This window comes from Contarinia nasturtii, unplaced genomic scaffold (assembly GCF_009176525.2).
Source record: "Contarinia nasturtii isolate CC-2019 unplaced genomic scaffold, AAFC_CNas_1.1 Cnas_scaffold_129, whole genome shotgun sequence".
Taxonomy (NCBI): Eukaryota; Metazoa; Arthropoda; class Insecta; order Diptera; family Cecidomyiidae; genus Contarinia; species Contarinia nasturtii.
In genome coordinates, this window is record NW_022197486.1 from 3,564,971 (window position 1) to 3,591,202 (window position 26,232).

At 32.3% G+C, this 26,232-nt stretch overlaps 1 protein-coding gene across 2 annotated transcripts in view; it reads left to right on the top strand.

The window, feature by feature from the left end:
- The window catches only part of LOC116340321, a 77,156-nt gene that overhangs the window by 12,556 nt on the left and 38,368 nt on the right, over positions 1-26,232 (top strand). The window contains exons 2-3 of one of the 2 annotated variants that reach the window (XM_031766780.1): positions 6,714-6,741; positions 25,926-26,053. The gene's annotated coding sequence lies outside the window, so the exon portion shown is untranslated. The remainder of the gene's footprint in view (positions 1-6,713; positions 6,742-25,925; positions 26,054-26,232) is intronic. The other variant, XM_031766765.1, reaches the window with a different exon arrangement.

Genomic DNA, 26,232 nt, shown 5'->3' on the forward strand with positions numbered 1-26,232 from the left:
ATTCTCTTACCCCATTCAATGCATTTCACGCAAATAAATTTTATTTTTATGACGAAATTATACATCTCATCAATTCAGAAGGATGTACCGCGCTCATAGAGTGCAATAATGATACAAGCTGTTTCTGAATAGTATCTTTATTATCATTGATTGTTTGCTATGAATTTCGGGATTCAAATCATCTTTTGTATGTATGAAGGGGGTATACATTTTACAAAAAAAAAAATCAACGGCATGTCTTTGATTATGGTTCAACAGCTCATTTCAGTGTGTGTGTGCATGTGTGTCTTGATTTGAATTTGAATGGGTAGCAATCCAAGTTTGATAACTTTGTTTCCACCCATTTAAATTTGTAAATAGATATCCAGTCTCTCAATGTACTTTGTAACAATATGTATGTGTACGGAAACAGACAGAATAATCTGTTGCATACTATGTGATTTGTATGCAATTGCGATCAAATGCACAACAAAAATACCATCAAGTGCATAGATAGAGAGAGAGAGAGAGAGAGAGAGAGAGGTACATGTGCACACAACAATACCGGCATCAGCAAAAAGTAACATAGTGGAACAAACAATAAAATTGCAATAAGGTTTAAGAAATTTTTTCTGTTGTTTCTAATTTGTGCTCGTTTCGTTATATTACAGATTGTACGTGGTTTTATTTTGCATTTTGTTTCGTTTCTATATTTATATGCATGCACGTATGTATGTGTACGAGTATGACCTTCAGGCATTGTTTTAATTAAATTTATAGTTGGTAAAAAAGAGATCGCGAGTGAATCCAATGGCAGAAAGAAAATGAAAACACAACAGAATTCGAGAACTAACCTGAATGTCTGAATATTGTTCTAACCGATTCTTGTGCTAGTGTAAAAAATCGCCTATTAAGTGAATCGACTTAAGTGTGTTTACTGTTTTCTTATAGAAAGGATATCGCGTCTTGAGCAACAACATTTCCAATTGTTTCGATTTATGCGTTTGTCTTGCTTCTGCGAGTATTTGTGCAAGTACATGTTTACAATGGCGAAAATACACGATTATTGGGTTATTTGGTTTTCAGAATTGATAAATTTGGTTTATTGATGCGATTTACCATAAATTTTTGAGTGTATGCATACCAGATACCACTTGCTCACCTCTTTCTTTGGGTTCATTTTTTTTCTGCACAAAGCTGCTTGTCTGTTGAAATGCTTTTAAACGATCCTTTTGAGGCGATAAAACCAGACTTACATTGTTGCTAACTGGCCATCTCCAATGGACGTTCCAAGAAGTGAATCCAATACAGCGAAAACAATTATTTAAAACTGTCGATTTTTATCGATTTATTTGTTTCTGCGTTTCATACTATTATTTTTCTCTTTTTTTTTCTCTCGATACGAAATTGAATTATGCATGCTTTCCATGAGTCATTTCTGTTCCTATACTTCCCTGTAATCGCCATGGATATTTCTAAGCCATAGGTGTGCAACCATGCAACCGTAAAAATGCGAAGAAAAAAAAGCATATAAATTTTCTTTTGCATGCGAGATATGGTTGGTAATTTTTCTTTCTTTTTCATCGCTCTTCATGGATTCATAATAAATTTTTAATGGATAACCATATTTTCGTCCATATACTACTTTAAGCACAATTCGTCCGACGCGTGACTTCAAAAATTGAAACAAGTAAAACCAACAACTAACAGAAAAGGAGAAAGAACAACAACAAGACGAAAGAGACATGGAGCGCGCACGAAAGAGAAAGAGAGAGAAAAAAACGAGTGCTGTGAGTGATGGAACAAAGTAAAATGAAATATTCTTCTTTCGAGCGAAATTGATTATTATTTTCATTGGTTGGACAAGAACAAATAATCTGTACAACTTGTATGTGTGTGAGAGTGTGTGTATATATGTGAACGATCTTGGTCGTGTTTACTTGCAATCCAAAAATAATTTTGAGAACTATTTACATCTAGTTTCATGCGGACCGTGCATCGAACAAATCTATTTCTCATTCCAATTTATGCCTGTGTGCACAATGTATTCTTTTACAAATAGAAAAGCTCTTTCGCCTGCTCATATTTCATTCTGGCGGTAAAATTAAAATCAAATTTGAGCCCTTGGGAACAGCACGAATGAATAATAGTGTCGTGCGCATATCAATGATGATGTCGTTTTCTATGAATATTTCGTTCCGATTGTAACTGACCCAAAGCAAACATTGTACAAATAGCTAATTCAAATGGACAGAGAAAGATGCAATTACAAAATATTTCCATCCGAACCGAACAAAACTGAAACCAATAGAAAAATCAGCAAATTTGAACTATGTTTTTTTCTGATTTCAATACTTTGGCGAATTGATATACCATTAGTGGTAAAAAAAGCAGTTCTTTTGTTTGAAAAAACTAGAACATTTTCTGATGAAATCTTTCAATGAATCTATTTGCTTAGAAAATGCTGTCAATCGAATTACACGCCGTACTGATGAGATTATACTCAAGCGTCACACGTACTCATGAGCAAAACTCAAAACAATTGTTGCGACATTGTCATTGCATCTATTTTGAAAGTGATATTAAGTCTATTTTCTATTTTACCCCGTTATTCGGTATTATCAGATTTTCGTTCCATTGGATGCTATGACATTATGCTGTAGCGGTGAACAACAATGAAAATCACATTAAATTACATGATACATTTATTGTACGTGTTCCTTCAAAATCGCATTTGATATACGTTATAATGTTGTTCGAACGAAGAAAAAGAGCAAATTTGAATAACAAAATGGAAATGTCTAATTTAACTCACGACATATAATTTTTGGCTTTCGAAATAATTGGACAAGCGGCATTGAAAAATATTGCAAGATTAGAAATGGAACAGATGTTTGAGTGGCATACACTGAGAAATTTTTTTTTTCGCTTCGAGTGACTTTTTATAGTTGTTTGGAGCAGAAAAAAAGTCGTGACATTTTCGAGCATAGAAATATCGTATCGTGAACTATCCATATCCCAGACTATTCAAATTCTTGAAAACGTTAATACAATTACCAAAAAAAAATGATGAATTTTGGTGCAAATGGATAAGCTTCATGAAATCTATGCATATTCTGTGTAAAGTATATAGTTTTTCGAATGATTTTTTTTTTGCTTGACTCCGAAAATTGTCTGAAATATGGACGGTTTATTACAAAGACTCAAATTGACTTGACTTGAACTCAACAATTATAATTGTTTTTATCGTTCTCCCAAGTTTGATCGGTGGCTGTGCCAACAATCTCAATAGCACTGCAGAACATATCTTTATCGATTGTTTTATGTTTTCATTGCAATAGAAGCCATTGAAAAGATATCATGAACGTGAGAAAAATAAGACAATTGCATAAAATATGTATTCTTCATTTATCATTGCCACGATAAAATATGCAAATGTATTTTATTGAATTACATTGACAACGTGCATATTTCCGTTCGTTGTGCTCTTTTTTTAGGAGGGTGGGGAGGGGACAAATATCAAGAATTCTAAGTATTTCTTATTAAATGCATTTTTTATTACAGAACATTTTCCAAACATTTCAGACTACTTTTCAACGATGAAAACAATCGAAACAAATATCACATACACTGTATGTGATATTTCATGCGAATAATCATTTATGAGCAAATATCATTCCGAGAATTCCCACAGCGTGTGTAATTCACAGTATAAATATTTCACGCATTGTTGAATAACTAAAAATATTATTACGACTATTTTAACGTTGAAAAGTATTGAGCTTATATCATGGTCAAAGTGCCGAGACAATCGATCTGAGATTGGAATGTCAACATACTAATTATTATATGCACTTTTTTTACTTGGCATATGGAATTGATTTAGAATAATAATTTTCAACTATGCGAAACGCGGACGACTCATCATTGCAGAATTAAACATAATTATTGCAAAGTACTAAGATTCGGTAGACAAAGGAAATGCCAAAAATATGTATGTCTCTGTTTTCAATGGAAAAGATCTTAATGCGTGTCGCCGCATATCAATTTCGGATTTTAGAGTGTTGATATTATTTTGCATTTGCTATTTGTAGCATGAATCCAAAAAAAAATCTGCCAAGAATCCCCGCTAAACAGAAACTACACAGGTCAAAGTTATATTATACAGGTTTTTGATAAAGTTTTGAAGTAATTTATTCCTTAATTTATTATTCAAATCAAAGAGGAGCCGAGATCGGCCATAGAGATGTTGTGTTCTATATAACAGTGTGATTTTTCTGCATAACAATGAATACAATCATCAAAAGCGCACGATTTCAAAGTTAAAAAAAAGATACAAATACCGAATAAATCGACTTATGATTCAGCATGAAATTAGTATAGTATTTTTGCGTTGATAGCTTTGATTCGGCTTGTTCTTATTTCAAACCATACATTAATGAAGACTTACTTATGAAAGGAACGCCATTCCAAACGAAATTTACATCATTGCATTTCATTATTGTTTCATGTTATTTTAGTGTATCTGTTATTTTGTTTTTATCAAACTGATAGTTAACATACGTTTGCCGCGAATAATGTTAAATGGTATCTGCACGAAAATCCGTTGCGATTATATATTTTTTGCTCTCACAGATATTCGTTTCGAAAACGATTGAAGCGAAAGGAATGAATGACATCACTACTGTGTAATGCGACGGATGCGTTTTGAATTCTTCTTTAACTTTCGTACACAAAATATCGCGTTGATTTGCTTTTTCAACGATTTTAAACAATTTCTGATCTTCTATCATCAATTTTTCTTTGTTCAGATTCATTCCCCGATTTGTTGCTTTATTATTCGTTTGCCCATCTTAGCTTCCATTCCAAATTCGTACCTGACCCGTGTAAAAATCTAATTGAGAAAAAAAAGACATCAAATTTAGTTTCGACTTTTTTGCGCGTTGCGTTTATTCGTCATCACATGAAATCTGCCATTGTCACATCTTTCGACATTCAAACATTCGATTGGAACCCTTTTTACATACGGGTACAATCATTTTCTCGTGATGTTAATGTTATTAAACAATTCAACAGGATTTTTTGTATCATTTTTTTAAACGCTGGTTTGAATACACTCAGGAAATGAAATCGTTTTAAAATGCGATTAATCGTATAGAGAGAAGAAAAAAAAAACGATGCGCATATATCGAATTTCGATGAAAAACGCAACCTCATATCGATGTTACGATTCGTATATCTATTTTTTTGCCACGATTCGTGATACACACATTTAACCCATGCCACTCATCGCTTACCCTGTTATTAAAGCGATCGTTCTTGTCTTGCGAAGAAACAACCATAACACTTTAAATTAACCCATTCCTTGGGACTCATTTTTTTTTTGTTTGATTTTGGAAATTCATGCCCTAGCATAATAACGAAACAAATTGAACGGAGCTCGGGAGTCTTTATACTTCTGATTATGGCTTCTGTCAAAACGTTAAGATACACAGAAACAAATATTCGAGTACGGTTACTCGACTTTGCGGTGTTAGCAGAGAGTCTACCCTTCAAAATGAGTTACGCACTCTATTTTACTCTATTTTTGTGTTAATTTCATCCAAGTGAACACATCATAGTGAAAGAAGAAATATGTTCAACGTACAAATGACTACGGTGCGTTCACTTGGATGAAATTAACACAAAAAATAGGGTAAAATAGAGTGCGTAACTCATTTAGAGGGGTAGATTCTCTGCTAACACCGCAAGTGCGAGTAAGTGTACTCGAATATTTGTTTCTATTTCTGTATAAAGAAAATGTCAACATTTTCGGTTCGACAATGCCGCATTAGTTCATTTGTCTTCATACTCCAGGAAAACTTCAGATTCAAAGAGAAAACCCATTTCATTAAAGAAAATTCTATTGATAATGATACATCTGTCAAAATGGGTTAATTTAAATCTAAAATCAAAGTTTTCGAATGAAATCTGCCGCATTTTTTACTAGGGGGGAGACACAAACGATTAAACCATGATTCCAATATAAAAACACTAATCCTACTATTCCACCAATCCGTCATTTCATTGTCAAATGTGATCTCACATTTCGCCGCTATTCACTTTGTTGAAAACTTATTTATCGATACTGGAGTATGACATTTTGTTATTGATAATTAAAATTATTTTTTTCATCAATAAAATTTTGAGAAAGTGTATCTATTGTTTTGTAAATTTGTAATCGACTTTTGAACTAAAAAATATTTCAAAAAAGAACAAATTACTATCTCAAAACAAGTTCAATGCTTTTATCAAATTCTGTACTATCGATTACAAATACTTTGAATTAACCCATTTTCGCTATTCCATACACAGGATTAGTGAATCCATGTGAATCCAGCTACTGAATTCTCTATTCAACTTTAATTTCTCGAATTTTTACACTAAAAAGTCTAATCCTATTCCACGTGTCTACCCCCTAGATTTTTTAAATGCATTAAAAAATGATTTGAATTTAGTTTTGGGGAAATTCACGTTTTCATCGAGAAATCAAAATAGTTTCGCTTTAGAGGGCTTAGTTACTCCAAATATGTGTTGATTGCAGTTAAATGCCGATGATCATTCTACAATTTCAAATGATTTTAGTTTGATCGCTTAGTTACAATTTCTATATATCACTAAACTTATACAGTATCTTGTCCTTTGTGTGCAACAATAATTTAAAATAATAATTTTTGTTTATTTTATTTTTATAGATGAGCCGAATGTGATCCAACTAAAAAGGTAAATAAATTTTGAATTTAAAGAGGTTGAGTGAATTGATGAACTTGTCGGCTAGAAGCATATTGCACTTTGCATTAATATTTGACATTTTACGTTCACAACAACCTCTTACGAACCTATAAATTGCGTATAAACCATTCGAAAGCAAAAGAAAAAAAATCGATTATTTTTATGATTCCATGCTCAAAATAGGAAAAATTAATATTTAACTCATACTGATGCTTTTTCGAACCTTTCAAGCAATTTAGTTTGTTTATTATTTCATTTTGGTCTTGGTGCAATTTTATTACCTGTAGCATCGGAGTGACTTATATTCAGTCGATGTGGTGAATTAACATAAATGATCATTTTTACTGGTGCCGTTTTCGAAGTAAGCGGGCCTTCAAGCAAACTATTTGGTTGGCGTGTTAGATTTGCCCAACCTTGAATTGAAACAAAAATACTGTAAACCAACATTGCATTGACAGATTGACAGAGATGCATATGAAAAGTCGTGTTGACAAACGATTAAAAAAAACGATTGTGATGATTTTCGCTGAGACGAAGTACAGCGAATAGACATCAAACAGAAAAGAAAACTATTTTTTATTCATTATTTAGAATATATTTGTTATTATTCTCTACCTCTCACTCACTCTTCTCGTTGATTTTATTCTCGGATTGATTGGTCGAATGTAGACGTGAGTGGAAACGTGCACATTAAGGCGTATAAAAATTCCGCATATCAAATTTCATACCAACTGCTAATAGCCGGTCGATAATAGCAAGACTAGCAGAAAACAACAACCTAAAAGGAAGTTTTTTTTTATTCTCTTCTTAAATTATGTTTTGTTCTTTTGGGAATCACGCGTTCAAAATAAACGTATACGAAACAAAACCAGAAAGTTGCTCTGTAGAAGCATAAAAACCAACAACGTATGTTCGAAATTTAACCACGATATTCGGAACGATGTCGGTTACTTGGGCTGGATGAATTTGTCTTACGATCAAAACTGCACGGAATAATGTGCTCATCTTTTTTTTATGAGCATCAACTAGTATATATACCGAGAAAATGTTAAGTTTATTTAAATATTTATTGTATTCAATCTTAATGGCATCGTTTAGCTTTGAAAGTTTTCATTTCGAGATACAGTTCAATCTTAAAATGCATTTCTTTGACATCACAAAACGAAACACCTTTAACATGCGAACGCAACGATTTAAAAATAAAATTTAATTCACTTTTTATGCTACACAATGTAAGCCACGTTAAACTGAACACAATTTATACAGTCGATTTTATTCGATTGTAAGAATAAAAAAATGACCCACGTCGTAATAGAACAACGAAAGACGTTCTTTTTTCTGGGTCATTGTAACAAGACAGCGACTATAACAACGTATGTACCATTTTGGGTGAACCTTAAGGTCAAAAATAATACGATTAGGATTGTTTGTATATAGATGTCCAAACATTCAAATTGATTTTCAAACAATTTTTACGAACATTCGAAGATGTCTATTTGATAATCGAATAAAATGAAAAAAAGAAGGAAACCAATAGATAGAATATTATCCGTGGAATCACTTATTCTTCATTTCAATTTTTTTACAAATCCAAAAACTGTGTTGGTTGTAAAGCAAAGAATATCTCGTAAGCCGTAGTTGCTGTGATGTTGTGAAGCATTGATTAAGTGCAAAAACTAATGTGCAGGCAAGAAGAATGCAAAATAGCTGGGTCAAAAAAAGAAAAAGAATACAAACATACATTGGCTTAGAAATTGAAATTAATTCAATGTTTACCGGTTTTATTTGTTATGTGAGAATGAAATTTTACAGAAGCTGTCTGTATTCTTAATAAGAGTGCAAATATACATGGCATTCAACTGAAAAGGTATGCGCTTCGAACCATGAACATCGAAACACAAATTATACCATGAACGATTCAAACTAGAACATATGTAATCACAATATCGTGAATATTGAATTGAATTATCGACTGTTTTCTACATCATTCTCATTGTACAAGCAATAATAAATCATGATAATACAGCCAACACATAGTACGATGAAAACGAAATCAAAATGAAACATAACCGTATGTCCATATGCTGTTGGTGTTCAGAAAAAAAAAATGAATCTGAAAGAATTCGCGAATTTAATGCTCTCACAACCAAGTGCTGTAGCAACCGTGCTATTCTCAACAACAACAAGTAATCTAACATTCGAACGTGTGTTGCAATGTTAACAAAGATGTCCTTTGGTCTGAAATACAGTTTTATGTAAATAGTTCAAAGTTAACCTGCATTACAGAAAAATTGCGCTAATTTTTTTTTGTTCTGGCACATCGATGGAATGAAATGCACAAAATTTAATTCATAATGGGAGAAAACGTACTCGAATATCATAAACGTTTGAATTGAAATGGTTTTTGTGTCAATCATTCAAAAATCAAGTTACGATGAAATTAAATTCTCAGAAATGTTCTATGGATGACGAGGGTATAGCGGGTTTTTGCGCTCCATTTATAATGAAAAAAAAAAAAAAACATGTTGTGGAAAAAAGCAAACGATGAATAAGCATACAGAGGAAGTTAACATTTGGCATTCACATTTTTTGTGTTTTCATTTTTTTTCATGTCATAATTTGCCTTAAGCACGCAATATCATATAAAACCGCTCCGCTACGATCGTGTACCAAAAAAAGTCTCCAATGATATGCAAAACGTCGACACATCAAAAAAAGCAACCAATCAATTTCTATTAAGATCAAATATGCATTAAGGATTGGCTTGCGACTGATTCCATCTAGAACACTTGAACAATTTCAATCAATTATGGCACACCGATTTCCTTCTATAAAATTACTAACGAGCAAAATATAGTTTCAATCTGATAATATTGCTTAATAATATTTGGCAGAAAAACATTTTATAATGCACTTTTTATTTTATGACAATTGTGTCTGGGTTTTAGCATTCAGTGAGTGCTAAACATTCATCATTTATTATTGTGGTATCGGTCAAAATTGGTCCGAATATTGGTGCGTTATCGCGTATTAAGCTCATAAAATGTGTGGGTGTGCTATGGAATTTCTGTTTACCCTCGTATAGCCACGTAAGCTATGCCTCCTACGCATATGTTTGTCCGACTGAACCAACGATGATTGTCGAACAGAAAAGCTTGGTTTGCTGACGACAATCTATCGATGGTGTCGCCCAAACGCATTTATATGGCGGTAGGTTGTGCACCGGCTATGCCTTAGAAGATATTTGTACTGAAATTCGACCGACAATGTTCAAGTGAATTATAACCAATCGCAAAGTGAAAAAATTATATTTGCATTTTAAAAATTCATATTTTAATAAAAAAAATAATGAAAAAGAAAATTTCGACATGATTTTGAATTAAAAAAAAAATTATGTCACAAAGAATAGATAATTTTCAGCTGCTTCATATACAAACGACATGAAAATGATAGAATGCATCGACTATATGATTGTTATTGCTAGTGAGTGTGTGTGTGAAGGACAGAGAACACACAATAAACAACAACAAAAATCAATCAACGTACACAAAAATCAATCAACGTAGCACATCACTTTAATTTCTGTTTACGGCAGTGTCAAAGAATATTAATAACGAATTCGATCATTCACCTCCAACGGTACAGTATACTCTTCACTTCATGCATATATTTATTTGATTGCCTACCATTTTTGATAATTTCGAATATTATTACAGCCGCAATTGTTTATATTCATTTTCGGAACGGAAATCCTTTTGTACGAGATTCACACTAATCGATAAATAAATAATCAACAGAAAATTATGTACATGGTCCGAAAGACTGAATAATGCATTAAACGTGACTCGTATACATATTACTTGAGCTGTTAAATACAATCGTATGAGACTTTTGTAACCGTTCAGTTACTATTTTAGTCAACAGTAAATCGCAGTAAATTCATGAGTTATGAATAGAATCAATTTTATCGCACGTTGGATCACAAAATTTCTTTCGTCAGAATATTATTTCTGCAATGAAGAACGATAAATTCTCTGCATTGCAAATATTCAATTAATTCATCGAAAATATTCACTTCAACTCTAGCTACAACTCCAAATAAAAACTCAAAAGAAATAACTAATAAAACTTGACTAGCAAATAGGGATCACATTAAAAGGATCGGTTCCTTTCAAAAACGGTACTCTGAATTTTAGTTGCAATTTACATGCTCTATCAAATATTACATTATAGCCAACAATTTAATTAAAAAATACTGACGATATTAATTAGCAGGTGTGTAAGAGCTTTATGTTTGCCGTAAGTATGAATGAAATTAAAATTCGTGTGAAATTGAAATGCAGCTTGAGAAGCTCGTTTTTTTGCTCTGCCTTTTTTCTTTGCTATTTTTCACATTTTTTTTTTGTTTTCGTTATGTTTGCACTCCCCCGACGCGACCAAGGTTTTTTGATGTATTTGCGACAGGTAAAAGTTCTCACGCTACTGCAATATTAAGTGCATATTGAATAATAAATCGTTTAGCTATTATAACGGTTTTATACATTTTTTATATAAGCGCCAATTAACACGTACTTGATAATGAAAAAACGCCAAATATACACATCAAATGCCAATAATGCACACCAACAAATATGCAAAAAAATTCGAAAAAATATTCGAAGAATTTGAAAACAGTTATATCGTCATTTTCACCTTTTAATTTCAAAATAACCACAAGCCAACCATGCATTGCTAAGGCAATGGTGACAATCGGTGTACCAAAAATACTAGATATGATAATATTTTATCACTGAAATGACAAGAAAATGAATGTGTAACTTTATTCTAAATGCCACATGGTGACATGATCGGACTCACTTTGTCTTCCCAAGATTTGGGACAAAAAGTCACAAAAAACACGTTGAATGCTAGATAGAAAAAACAACATTGACTTCCTAATGCATTGTTTCATTTTAACGATATTGAATGAATGTGGATGCAAAAGCGCATTTATTTACATCAATATTATTAATGACCACTAACCTATGCAGCTGTTTTATTAGATTAGGTCTATTGAAGAGAAAATGTGGGCAAAAATAAAATAAAGCAAAACAAATATCGTGTTGATGTGGTTATCACGATTAGCCTTGCCTTATGTGAGGCTCATAACAGCTATATAGCATATCAACCACAAAACATGTACGATATTACATAATAGAAAATGCAAAGTGAGGTAGCTTTGCACTGAAATATCATGGCGAATGGAAGAACGAGATTTAGATCTCCGCTCTACATATGGATATAATGCGAATACGTCTATCAATGGTATCGATATACGAAAACATATGCACGCACCGAAAGAAGCAGCTAATTGCAAAAATGCAAGGCACAAATGAAATGTGTTCAACGATTTGATTATTCATTTAAACAAAAATAAAAATACAAACAAAATCTGTATACAAAATTAAAGTGACTTCGTTAAAGAGTATGCATTGAAATCAATACATACAATCTAACCACTTGACAGTTACCATCCCAAATCACCTATTGATCGCCGTATTGTGTGTGTATATATATGCATTTGTGTTCAGTCTCGAACAGCGTGTTTTTCATGCAATTTACATCGGCTGTCATTGAGTATGGGCATTTACAAATTGTTGATTATTGAAATTGAATTTGTTTTAGGTGCATCAGTTATGCGAAGATCATGTGCCACTTTGTAGGCACGTATTACAATTCTCATTATAATAGACATCGTTGAGACTCATGCACATCACAACCGTTTTCATGCAAATTACCGACGCCAGAACTCATTTTGTATTTGGTCTCGAATGAAGACTCAACTTCAATTATATTACGCTATCGAGCTAATGTGTGTGTGTGTGTGCGCGCGAGCATAGAGCAAGCGCGTTATTTAAAACTCATTGTACAATGGCAAGCTTGCGACCATCTAATTGAGAACATAAAAATAAACTGGTGCATCTACTGAGTCAAAAGCATAGCAAACATTCAGCAATTACAAGGTTAAAACATGTTGTTTAAACTGTTGAATACAATGGCCCATAACACTTTGTCTCTATTTTATTGATAAAGTTATTGGCGATAATCATTTTCACATTGAATGAAACTCACATGAATTTCGATCGGTGTACGCATGGTTGCAACCGGAAACTGGAAACGCAATAAACATTTAACTACAGAAAGAGCAAACAATTTGCACAAAAACCAATTCATTTCAAATCACATGTATGTGTATCAATGACACTTGTTCATTCAGAGCCATCGGCAAATTTATCCATTAAATTTCGTTTCCTTAACTTTCATTTCAATCGTATCAATGCATCAAATGTTTCGCATCTTTTCAAATGTTGATCCAGTTATAGCCAACGAAATCAACTGAAAAACAGCCGAAAAAAACGATGCCGAGTCAATTGACTGTTATTTGGGTCAAGCTGTGAAACGCACACGCACCAAATACCGTTCAATTTTATAGAGCTCAATTAGCGTTTTTATTTTTGGCTAGAATTTGCAGACAACTGACAATAAAGACATTATTTCAAGTAAACACATCCAAAACATTCGTGACTTGTATGTGATCAATGAAGAGGAATGAAGCCACTTAATGATGGCCGATACACAATAGAACAAAGCAAAAGAAAACGAAAAAAAAGTGGCATCAGAACAATGAAATGAAACACCAACGAAAATCGCTGAGAGAAAAAGAGTGAAACAAATAAACGTATTGCCAACCGTCACTTCGATTATACCGAAATTTAACGCATAAAATGTGTCACTGATTTCTATTGACGTGAATTGTACGCTCACGAGCACCTATAGTTTGGTACTATTTAGTTCACATCATATGTGTTTGTTTATATGAACGATTTTCACTTTACGGTTATTTATTTCATTGTTCAACAATTGGCAATATCCCACATTCAAACATACAATTCGGCCACGCATTCCAATAATTTATTGTGATAGAGACGATGTTGACACTGAGGTCGCGGGTCGCACTATATAATTTACCTAGAGTACATTGTTCGGCACGAAATTGGCATCGAAATTAATCACGTTTTGAATTCGTATTTTGTAGGCCAAGTCAAAATCCGAGTCAGACACATTATCAAGAAGAATTCATAGTGAAAGAGTAAATACAATAGACAAACTATACCAATTTAATTTAGTTCCCGTTTTGTTTAACAATAACGCATTTTCATCGGGCTTTTTTTTCTTCTCGTTCATTTAGTCGTCGTTTTTGTCTTTTCAAGTTTAATATATATATATATTTTTTTAATGATTGAAATTTATTGATGACACAAGAAAATAAGAGAAAAAAAATGTGATAGTTTGGAAAATTAAGTAAACGGGAAAAATCACCGAAAAAATTGCACGCTATTTTATATCTCATTTATTAAAATGAATCATTAAATTTGTCCAGAATTTCGGTCCATATAACTAACTGGATCGGTTTGTGGTTGCCGTAAATTATCACAGCAAAATACCGGCCAATAAAAACAGTTGGAAATCTATATCTTACCAATCATTGAACAGATTCATTAATACTGAAATTAAAACTCAATTCCCGTGACCGCATCGTTATCTATCACTGTTTCGGGTGGTATTATATCAACCAATTTATAAGTACAGGTTCATTCAACGCTCTAGTGAAAGCTATTTCCATTGCGCTCAAAAGTATGATAGTGATTTATGATCGTTGTCTGCACCAAACAACCGCTTTAAAAATTAAATAACACAAGAAAGAACTATGAACTATGCGCTTAATTTAGTTACCAATTCATTTTTTATTGCAACATTTTTTCTCTCTCTTAATCTAAGAGCGCAATAATTAATTTTAATTAAGCTTTATGTATAGCCGTGACAGTGCAACACAAAAAACTCTTTGTTAAAAATACTTACGTTCGCGTTCAGCATGAAAATGAATAATGGATTAATATCGAAAGTTTATTTTCAACATGTCATCAAAACAATAATGAAATCAAAAATGGGCAAGGCCAACAACGAAAATGACCGGACAATGGAAAGTAAAATCGAACGGAATGATTGTGTGAAAAAAATAGTGAAAAACTTTCCATAGACTATTGACCAAACGCATTTTAGTGCCAATATATTATGCACACTAGATAGAGGAAGTGATATGAGAATAAAAATAATGAAAACCGTTCTTTGTGTTCTAATCAAAAGTCAAATAATAGACTTTTCATTACGTTGACAGAGAAAAAATATTTTAATAGTTTAATCAAGAATACAGCTCGAAAGAAGTATTAGAGATGCTTCTGAATTCTTTTAGCTGTATAAATTACAATAATATTTATTCACCGCCAAAATTGAGTGTGAGAAAACAAACTAAAAAAAAAACTTATGAAAAAAAAAAAAACTTAAAACTTAACTTATGTTTGAGTGTGTAGTGTGTACATAATTTTTATACATGTATGGTGGTAAAAAAGGTATGAATCAATGATTTTTAGTACATCTGATCACCGTTAAGAACCACATCTTTTAAATAACAGAAGTACAATTTAATTTTCATGAATAAATAATTTTCAATAGTTAAAATTTTCAAATTGAACTTGGATACAATGAGCCAAAGTATTATATAAAAAAAATGATAATTGATTTGTGCATAGTATGTTTTACCTTCAGCCTCTCTAAACATTTCTTCTGAGTTTTGTGCTTTCTTCTAGCGTTTTTTGCACGAATATGCTGCATGCTCAGTGAGCATTTTGGCAACATCCTTGTATCCTGACAAAATTAATTGAAATTTATTATCAGAAGATTTAGTTATTGTTAACAATAACTAAATCTTTTTATTGAATCGAAGCCGAAAAACATAACACAAATTTATTATCAGAATAAGGTTCGAAAATGTACGTTTAAACGTCTAATTTGATGTTTGAAAATAGTACCTTTTGATGAAGCCATTTTGCGAAGATTATACAGTTCATCATCTTTGTCTTTAAAATAACTAATATTTTTGTCTTTTTAAGTAACAGCTTGCTGTCTGTTCAAATCACAAAATTTTAATATTATTGTTAATATTTTAAATATTAAAAAAAAAATAATTACTAGATTTCACAAGCCAGTATATTACTATGTCAACCTTCGGTATATAAATGTCAGGCTTTTTATCTTGGATCATCAATGCAATATCTCCGTGGCCTAAAGCAAATCAATTGAACAAATGTTTAAGATATTGCTTAATTTTTTTGAATTAATTTGAAATTACTATATTGTATGGCTAGATAAATTGGGGTGTTCCAATTAATATTTGAATAATCTTTAAAACCAACATCAACACCAGCTGCGATGAGCTTCTTTACTTCATCTTTTTGACCCAATATAGATATAGAGAACTTCTGTGACTAGTAAAATATATTTCGATAAAATGCATTTGTGAAAATAATACCATTTTAACATGCTTCGATCAAATCGATACCAGCTGCGGAAGTAATTGAATTTATTTGTTTAGTTGATATATTTAAAATATTGATACGTCATTGAAATTAAAAAGAATAATGCATTTTATAAATTACCTTCATACTGCCTTTGATACTCCTCAAATGGTATACCTTTATGTTCGGCGATCATGCGATCAAATTCATCTAAAAAAGAAAGAAATGTTTCAACCAAGAAATGATGTGAATGAAATCGATTTTTAACGAAAAAATTATCAAATTATGAAAGAATGAACAATGTTTAGAAAAACTTTACTATGTAACTGAATCAACTATCAACATCTTATTTTATATATGTTACTGGGCGCAATAAATTACTGCGAACTTAATAAAAACCGTAGTAAAGTATTACGTTACCACTACTGTCAGTCAGAATCATAAATTATTTCTATGAGAGTACCTTTAGCACCAGCTTTGACAAACAAGGATCCTGCAGTTTCCCTTTCATTACTAAATAAAAAAGGACTTCTTAATCCGACACAAAATTTAACGTGATTTCATTAAATAAAATGTGAAGATTTTGAGGAATAATGTTTCCATCATCGAACGACCTTTAAAAACTATCTCAACTGGTTATTACAATCAGATCCAATTTGAGCATGAAATCACTTTGAAATGAGTTTATATTTTCACGAAGGTAAAACACTCATGAATGTTCATTATTTCTTTATAAAAAATTCAATTTTTTTCTCATTCTATTGAGTGCTAATTTAAAAAAAATAGTTTCAAAGCGATGCTTAGTTGATCTAAAGAATTTTGATAATTACCCAGAGTTTCTGCTTCACAATGAAATACCTATAGATCAAGATGTAATTGTAAGAATGTTGGGAAGAATATGAAGCATGAAATTTTCACAGTGAAAAAGTCCTCACAAAGGTGAAGTGTTCTTAAACATATTTCTACTACAAATTATAAAAAAAAACTTGCATATTCTCCGGTTAGGAAGAATGCCACGAACAGTGCGTAGAAAAGCTTCATTTTTACTAATGAAGAATTATCTAATTTAAATAATGATTAAACTTTTTCCAACATCAAATCTAAAGAAACCAATAACGTATCTTTTTAGCAGCCGCTTGAATGCAAGTTGTATGCATAATATTGAATTATTTTTTTTTGGTTACACATCTTGGCACATTTTTTTTCAATGAATTTAAAGATGGTGGCTTAATTGGGTGATTTCTTCCAAAGGTTAACACATGCAAGTAGCTTATAACGGTAATCGGTTGAATTGTTGAGACAAGAAAGAAACCGTCTCGATTGTTTGTAGGCATTTTCTGTGCCAGTGTTAGCTTTCTTAATTCTTGTTTACAATTTTCGTTCCACACTCCATTCATCAAAGGCTATGCAGAGCATGAATTGCTCAAACAACTACGGTTCAAGGGTCACTGGCTTCGAGCTGAGAAAGGCTAAACACAAATACAATTAATTTTTTCGATTTTTACATACATACACAGTCTCAATATTTGTGAGTGTATGGATTTGTTGAATAGGCAATTTCACATTTAATTTAGTGAATTTCATCTTATTTTTTATCGTTTTGCATATAATTTCTATGGCTGACATTCGAGTATAGAAAAAAAAGTGTTGCAATGAATACATGAATAAATACGTTCTGTATGTTTACCAAAGTCGAGAAACAATTACCATCCGAGCGAAGATCACGCGAAAATCCCGATGGCAATGTGCATTTAATGCTGTAGCTTTTTTTGAGAAAGATGCTTTGAGCAAAATCATAGTTATATTTAGAATTATCACATTAATCTTGTATTGCAGAATGTATGGATCCTTTGTGTATTTGATGCCATTTTGACCATGCCTCCCTGTTCTCTGTATTCTGCTAAACACATTTCTACTGATGTCTCATTCTTCTTCTTCTTCTTTTTTCTCCATTTGTTCCGGTGTTACTTTGAGTATTGGTTAACATTTTCGATGAATGCAAACATTCTGATCGAATAGACTGGTGACCCAGCAAATTGAAATGCAATTCGAACGAAACACACATTTGCAATAACCCAATTAAACGTGAGCAGTTCTTAAAAAAAGTGTTTTTGATGATTACCACCTATTTTCGATGGTCGTCGTTGTACAATTTTAATTACGGTTAAAAGCCACACTAACCTATTTGTGATTCGCTTGATTGTTGTCGTTTTCGGTGCCGTTCTTTATACCAATTAATCTGTGATAAATGGCGTAGTGTACCACAGTTCATCGGAGATGTTTTTATTGTTTTAGCTGCGATGTTTTTTTTCGCTCTCTCTCTCTCTCTCTCTCTCTCTCTCTCTCTCTGTGTAATATTACAATGAGCTATAATACTTGTACGAAAGCACAATGGATAATAATAGTATACACTGAACAAACTCACTCCGGTGTATATATATATATTCGAAAAAGAAAATCGGTCAATGCATTCCAGTACATCGAGCAATATTACTTAGCGCACAACGTACATTTCAACCGCTAAGAAGAACCTTTAATTCGGTTTTTGAGCACGGATTTAATTGTTTACTGTCATTACAGCAAGACCATTTGGACAATAATGCATTTCGGTTGAACGTACGCTTTCTACAGATAAATGCTTGTGCGCTTTATGAACACTAGAGCAGTAAAAAATTTCCGCGTGTATTGCTCCGCTCTCTCTGCGTGTGTGTCTCTGTCTCTATCTATCTTCAGATATTTGCAGCTGTTTGATGAACCATGATGAGTTGTAATTTTGAACAAGAAACACACTGATTGAACTTGAGAGTTGACCGCGTGCACGTACGTAAATCAATGCTACGGGCAGATTATATTCTGTGCAATAAAATGAATGGCTTGTCTGTGACCAACAGCAGAACAACACGTAACAGTTTTTGCTTTGCCGTTGTGCTCAATTTACGGTCAATATATGTTGACCGTTTGAATCAGTTTGAATTTTAGCGTTACACTTTTTTTTATCTCTTCAAAGGTCTGAACCGTGTTTGAGATCATGGTACGAGATCAATTACAAAACTTCACACGACGCGTGCGTTAGCCATTAATTGAACAGAATCAGACTCAGTGCCATAAGCAGCGAAAATGTCACTTTTCTTCAACATAAATACGCGTATTTCGTACGATTACAAGTAATTTCAATTATGCTGACAAACAGTAAATACAGAATAATTCACGTGATCTGCTAAATGCATCTACGCTACAAGAAAAGTGCTTGCCAATATTTTTTGACTTTAGCAATGTCTTCAAACATTTGAATTATTACTAACCAAGTATTTCTTGTTGATTATAGTACACATACTACTACTGCTGCTAGTTCAGCCATAAATTCTTGAATTGCAGCAATTTAATTGCGCTTCAGTGCCACATGTATGTAGTAGGCTTCAGGTCATTTGGGTTAACTTCTTGGAATGATTGTCTTTATTTACAGTCATTGCTATTTGCATCGTTGCTTTATATCACGAATGACATCCCAGTCGCCATCCTCAAAAAAATGTTTAAAATATCTACTCCAATTTATTGTTGTTTTTCAACATTTAAAGCAACATTTATAAATCTAAAGTTTTAAATGGAGACACGCGTTCGATATACTATGTAAGTTCATGCAATTTGCAACATTCTACACATTTGCCGTGGTTAGTTGTAGAAAATATCATAAAAATCATACAAATATCATTGTTGGAATCAAAATGATAAGAAGCGCATCTTGACTTTTACGAAAACGTTTCTCAATTGTGAATGTAAAGGAAGAAAAATGATTTTCTTTCTTTTTGTTTGCATAACCACATACTTAGTCAATTCAATGAAAGATCAACAGCGATCGTCTGAGTTTATCATTGATTTCAGCATGAAATTCACTCTCAAAAATGTCACAAAAATGAAAATAAAACTGAAAACGTTTCGTAGGTGTGTTATATAGGTTAATATATATGCATTTCAACATTTATCGACCTTCACGTTATGATTGGATTTGTTTCAACTTTGTTAATGTATTGATATCGAAAAGAATTTCGTTGTCTGGTAACTGATACAAAACTTATGATATCAAATTCACAACAAACACATACACAAAACCGACCACATTTTGCTCTTTGAATGCAGTATAAAATCGTAAAATATTGAAGAAAATCCATTTAAATTACAATTCGCACCAATCCGGTGCAAATGGTCATTGTTGCATCGAAAACTGAAAACAGCCGGAACCACTATGTAATACAAGCACCACAATGTTTGGCCGCAGGATTGTTTGGAAAAAGTCAGATCAAATGGTTTCCAGTTCAGTGCAATATGCTTATTTTAATTAATTTCAATTTCATTGCTTGCTTACCTTGAAGCAATGTTTTATAAAATTGTCTCCACGACAAACATACAAAAAAAGAAGTGTAACTATATGAAGGCGGCACAACAATCTTAAAATCGCTAAACAAAATTCGCTTACAGTTCTAATGATGCAGTGTATGTGTGTGTGTGTCTATGTGATTGAGTTGAGATGTTGAAATGTGCTATGGTTTTGAGTATTATTGTGGCTGGATTGTGTGCACAAGCAACATCTGAAATTGCGCATTCACTTGAAATTACTTTGCATTCAAGCCACTGAATATGAACACATACATTTCAATAATGCAAATCCAATGGATTGTCTGCACTTTTGCATTGTAAAGAAAGAACTGGAAAAATGAAACAGTCATGTTTCTTTATTATTATTTATTTTTATTTTGAAGCACACAAACACTCACACATACAAAAAAATCATGCATCATTTTCGTTTGGAATATAAATGGCATGTTCTCTGTTCAGTTGATACAAAACGAAAAAATCGGGCAAAACACAAGCTTAGACAAGTACATACAAGGTGAAAGACAAACGTTATATCGTTGTGTTAAAATGAAAATCGAAAGAAATGACAATAAATTAAAAAGTTCAGATACAGCATCCAAGTGTCCGCATAAGCGAATAAGCAAACATGTGATAATGTAATATTCGAACAAAGTGAAACTTGCAATCCATTTGTCGGAAACAATGTGATTTTCTTTGTGTTGAATGTTGTGCGGTTGGCGTGGGCTAAAAAGAATTTTATCTCACAACTCGTTTCAGGAACAAAGCCAACACAACAACAAAGACATACACATAAACAGACAATCACATCTGTTAATTACATTGGTCAACAAATCAAATGGTGAAACATTTCTTTTTATTCACTGATTCAACAAGCAACAAGCTGAATCGCTTCGATTTTATAAAATCCATTTACACACATTTTACTAATTCATTCGAAAATGCCAACGAAAATGCATCACATTTTCTAATGCGTTGTACGGTACGGTACAATTATCAACATGACGAAATGACAAATTTCACACTTCAAATCATAATAAGACTATAGACACACACTGTCCATCTGTCTACGAAATCAATTGTATATAAAATTCAACAAATTACAAAATTTTCCTTATAACATATGAATTATGAATGTACAGTACATTTAAACTCTAAGGAGTATGGCATAACAATTGAATATTCCAATTGACACAACACCGTTCGTATGCATGTCTACGAAATAAGTTAACAAAAATGGATTTCGTAAAAACCGAATTTAAGTCGGGCAGCGTGCTTGTAGTATGCTTAAATGTGATTGCCATTTATCCCTGAATTGGTGATATGTTTTGTGTCGGATTGCACAAATTCAGATATCACCAAACTACTGACATGCTAAAATCAAACAGACATTTCACAATTTCGCTCGTATTTTCTTTTTTTTAGTTTATCTACATTTTTATGTTACAACATTCATGTTCGTTCCGCCATCCGTGATCCGATTGCGACCAAGTATATGGATAAAACAGGTCTGTTCAGTTGATCATAAGGCTTTGATTGAATGGACCGAATGAAAAATGATTTATACTATTTGCATATTAATTTCAATTGAGTGGCACACACACTATGGAAAAATGTCCGAAATGAATCTGTCCAGTGCATCTTTTGAAACAAATACTTTGTATATTTAGTTTGTAAAGCGTTTGTATTCTCTTAAAACCGATTCTGACTTTTTAACGATATGAAATCGTTTAATATTCAAGCGATTTGAACTGCTATAGATTTCAATAAATCAGTGTTCGTGTGGGCGTTCAAATCAATACATTTTTTTTATTGCGTTCAGTGTCAATGGATTGAAAGTTATTTACTCGTATAACACATTTTGTTGCATGCATTTGCTGCATAATATGACAAAAATGTGATATTATTATGCATGTATTGCTGATACCAACACAAACTTAATAAGCAACAATTAGTTTGGAATTTTGAAGCCGTTCAATTATTAATCAATTTAATGTATTTTACAAGTTCCATGGACACTTTTCTTGACTTGATTAAGTGTCAAGTGGTATGTTGCAAAAACTTGATATCGTCAGATAAAGTCAGTGTTTTCAAAGTCTTTTTTTCGCAGCGATATCTATTGAATATGACGTTGTAACGTTGGTTCTCGATCCTATTTAGAAAACAACCCAACAAACATTTGTTGTGGCATATGTTGACGGTCAATATTGGGGTTGGATTCGTGTGTAGTTTCAGTCAATTTTACCGTCAAAATGGAAAGGAAAAAAAAGAAAAAAACAATTCAGTTAGATTGAATGCAAAACTAAACTATCAATTCAATAAAGTACTCACCTACGGGTTCTTTTATATTCCGCACAGCCCTAAATAGGGACCCGTACTGCGGTCAAGGGTACAATAGATACGCATACACATTCGAAACAGACACTTTCATAAAATAAAATCAGTAAATAGTTCATCACCACGTACTTTCAATAAAAATTGAAAACAATTTGCTTTAATTATGCAAGTGAGCTTGTACCAAAATATATGTTACTTTTACAATGATTTCGGAAAAGTACAAAATTGAGCGATTGTTTAAAATCGTAATCAAAATAGTGAACATGATTTTGGCGATCTTTTAGATGCGTAACACAGAAAAAATAAATACTTTTCATCTGCACCGCCAAATATAACCGCACCATGTTTAACCCATATAATTACTTACAACGAAAAAAATCTGTTTGCTTTTTTTCATTTCGATTGTATTTTTGTGTCGTTTATTTCTCATAGACAATTTGGCTTATAATTTTTTTTTCCCTTTGTAATTTCCATTTGTTGGGTTCCCATAATTTGTTTCTCTCTCGATATTTGGCAAGAGTGAAGGTTTAATTTAACATTTAATGTATCCCTTCATGTCATTCATAAGTTGGACATTTCAGCGTTGTTTTCATCATAATTGATAACTACTTTATTTATGAGCATTCCCAAATGGTAGTAACATTTATACAATCATGTATTCACTCAGAAACAACAACAACAACAACAACAACGGCTCAAGTGTGAACAGCCACATAAGACAGAGAAAAACAACGACAATCAACACACCGATTGAGTAACAACAACGAGCACCAAATCGTTTAATTGCTTTTAACAGTTTTAATTAGAAGTAACTTTATTTTCGTTTGTTTTTCTCATTTGGGTGTTTCGTATTGGTTGGCATGCGCATGCGGTGTCTTGTTGATGTTGCATTCGGTTCTTTATCTATTTGGTTTACCATGGCACTGCAGTGGCGGATAAATGTTTTGGACCTAAAATTATTAACTGGCATATGTACAACATCTAGTTACACACAAGACAGCTTTGGTTTTATGTTTGCACGTTTGTTCGCTTGCATTGAAATTGTCATATATGATTAATATCATTGGCTTAATCTGAATTAACCATATTTGTATTTTCAATGGTCGTGAACATCGTGTAATGCCATCAATTCAATTTTAAAAAACATCAAATTGATTACAATCGCGATAATATATATATAGTATATATTTTTGTTGATGAATTCAGTTTACGTGGTTGTAGAAATTTTCAAAACAGAACACAGATAGTTAACCGTTGAACCACTTTTCAAAGATGCGAATCCCTTCGCTAAGATAGAAGCAATTAATCTTTTTTTCTTCTTCTTCCGACGAGACCATACAATGAACACTACTCTTGGCATATGAAGTGCTAAGTAAAACAGAGCAGACGAAGGAACAACATTCAATTACAATCACATAAAATATATCAAAATATTAACACAGCAACAATAGCATCGATGATGATGGCGACACAAAATCTGTTTAAAAGACACAATCACACTGTAACGGCATTGCGCGTTTGCATTTTGTGATTTAGGGCCGGTTTTTTTTTTAATTTCTACACTTTATCTGCACAAAACACATGCAAACGTAGAGTGCATTGTACGTATTTTATGGTATGAAATGCGTCTAATTTTTAAGCAAATCCAGATCCTCAATGAGATCTACAAGAGTAGCATATATGTAATAATGAGAACAATCATTTTTCATTATGTTGCAGCTCTTTTTTTTCACTAAGGAACAACAATTTATAATCCCAGTGGGGATCGTTTGTTTTTTTGTGCAAATGTGCCATCAACATTTACCTCTAAATTTGTGCATTTTTGTGGTGCATTTTTAAATTTCAATCGGGAGATTCATTGATTTTTTCGCATTCCATCCCATTTGAGAGCTTATATGCATATTGCTATAGTCTGAGACTAATATTGCCATAATCAGCTACATGGAATGCTAATAATATTTTCATTTTCAGTATGCTGCCCATGTTAATGGGTACATGTGTTGTTAAAAGACGTCTGTATAGCCAAAGCCTATGCGTTTGACTGTGCGACTTACTCTTTATACAAGAAAAACAAAAACGAAACATATTAAATCTATCTTTTGACACAAATGTATGCATGACCATAACTATACGTAGAAGTGGTTGTTATAGGGCGAATATCACAGATGCACGAATAAATAAATGAAAGAAAAAAAAATGAGAGGAAAAAAGAGAGATAGAAGTAGATGTATAAAAGTATGAAAAAAGAGCTTCCTACTAAGTTAAAATGCAACGATTCGAAAGCTAGTTGACTGTATCCGAACTTTAAAATATTGGCGCTATATCGTTTAAGGAAAATACATCTCTCCGCATTTGACATCGAAAAAGTACAATACCATTCGATGAAAGCAATGAAATCAACTAAGTACACTATGTTTAGCAGCAAAGCCGACGCAAAATGATTTGCACACCATAATATTATATGCAAAACGCTGCTGAAATGGATATAATGTGTGTTTTTTTTATTTCGTTGCTCAAATTCAAATTATTATGTTCGTTCCTACTAAATAGTTTTGATTATGTTCGTTCAATACATGAGCAAATTGTTGGCTTAACCATCTGGTAGTTCATCGTTGTCTTCATACCTTCTGAACCTAATATTATTTTACTTTCTTTAATGATTGAATATAATAGGCGAACTGCATTCAAACTATAACGAAATAAATGATTCAGTAGTGGCAATAGTATTTCAAATGTTAAATAAAATGTCGTTAAATACTAACAACATTTTTATTAAACGATTATATATAGTTTTTGACGGAAATGCAATAATTTTGATGTATAACTAAAATTTCGAAAACAAGTCTTGAAATTAATTTCATCGAAAAAGGTTGATAAGAAAGTGCAGGTGTACTTCTTTCAATATTATTTATACTCAAGGGAATGCACAAACTACCAATGAAATGTTTTTTCTTGTGCTTATTTAAAGGAGGGAGACCTTGATAAAGAAAGAAGAAGCGTTGAAAAATTGAAATAGACGCTCGTTTTCAACTCACACTCTTTTCTAGTCTCTTTAACACTCTATTCTTTTTGTTCAAGGTGATACAGTTAGAAGAACACCATTGATTCACAAGATCTTTGCCTGCATCTTGATTATATAATCAGAGCGTTATCAGAAACGAATTACGATAAAGATCTACTAAATTCGGCGAATTCAAAATCTAGTGGTGAGTTTTTTTTAAATCAATGTTTCACGTTCATATGATTTTTAGTGGTACACAAGCATTGCAACATTGAGATCCGTTTTTATTTTATTTAATATTTTTAGAAATACAATAATTATTATTGTAGCTAACGATTCAGTTGTGATTTTGCACACTACGAGAAATAAAAGAATTGAATAATT